The sequence below is a fragment of the Zingiber officinale genome, chromosome 9B, assembly GCF_018446385.1.
Source record: "Zingiber officinale cultivar Zhangliang chromosome 9B, Zo_v1.1, whole genome shotgun sequence".
Lineage (NCBI taxonomy): Eukaryota > Viridiplantae > Streptophyta > Magnoliopsida > Zingiberales > Zingiberaceae > Zingiber > Zingiber officinale.
In genome coordinates this window covers 116943898-116945421 of record NC_056003.1, presented here as the reverse complement: position 1 = coordinate 116945421, position 1524 = coordinate 116943898, and positions in this window count along the sequence as shown.

The following is a 1524-nucleotide window of genomic DNA, read 5'->3' as shown; positions in this document are numbered from 1 at the left end:
AGGTCAACTTAGGCTAAGTTCTCATGCATTTTCTAAACACCAATTTGATCTCAATATCAAATTATATGTTTGTCCTTAAATCAATTTCATTGATTATAATGCAAGAGATGATGACATGGCATATAATGATATCATAAGTAAAAACATGTGCCAATGTCATGATGTCATGGCATAAAGTTTGAAAACTTAAATAAAGCATGACATATAAACTAGCCTAAGCATTATCATGACATTTCAAATGATAATAAACTAAATATGATGTCATGGCATGGCATATGGCAACCAATCATGGCAAGTTAGCACAAATAAAATACCTAAATTCCCTATCTAAGTATCCTTAGCCTTAGCTAACTTAAAATCTAACCCTAGATTGCCCATATATCCTTAAGAGAAAACCAAAATCCCAATTATGATGTTTCTCTAGGTTTTCTTAAATTGTGCCAAATAAGATCATTCTTTTCCATAATGGCACATTTTACTCTTCCAAGGAGTAAATGATAATTCCATTTCATTTTCAAAGGTTCACAAAACCTTGAAAATGCTCCTTGAGTGTCAATTTCCTCAAAGTTGGGTTAACTACCCTTCTTATTGGAGTTGACACTCTCTAACCCATTTATGGGGTAGAGAAGATGCTCCTAGGAACCCAATACCTATGTGAGCTCATTGGGTTCACTAAATATTCATTAGGGATGACTTCCCTAGCAACCCTCCTAATGACCCTCTTAGGCTTTGAAGCCTTGGTCATTTGGGTCTCATCAAGATCAACTCTAGGGGTGACTCCCTTTGTGACCTTGGTGTTGGTCTCCCTAGCCCTAGGTCTTGTTCCATAATCGAATGGAACATTATGATAGGTGGGCTTGACCATTTGGGACTTAGGTTTGTGACCCAAACCTTTCTTGTCCTTGGACATTGGTTTTTGACCCTTAAACCCTAGAGATGACTTCTCCATGTTTTTAAGGGCCTTTTCTAAATTATCAAGTCTTGACCTCAAGACTTGATTTTCCCTCTCTAATACCTCAAGTTTTGATTTGTCATTCTTTCTTGAGGTGTTCCTAGGCATGTGTCTAGTTGATTTAGGGTTTCTACCTAGGTTTTCCTTAACCTTAGAAGTGTTAATCCTAGGGTTAGCATTCCTAGAGTTATCCTTATCTAGGTTAACATGTTTGGCTCCTAAGCATGTGTATCGATTTCTATAATTAACATGCTTATCATTCTTGACAATAGCAATAAGGCTACTAGCATGCATCCTACTAGTATTGCAAGAATGTGCCTTAGAGATTACCTTAGGGTTTGCCCTAGCTCCCCCTATACATGTGCTCGATCTCTTGTCCTTGTGAGATTGACTCCCCTTCGGACATTGGCTCCGATAATGTCCCCTTCGCTTGCATTGGAAGCACACCACGTGTTCCTTGCCTTTGCGTGTTGGGACTCCGACTTCCTTGACCTTTGGCGCCGGTGGAGTCTTTCTAACCCTCTTTGGACATTTACTCTTGTAATGTCCATACTCCCTACACTCAAAGCACA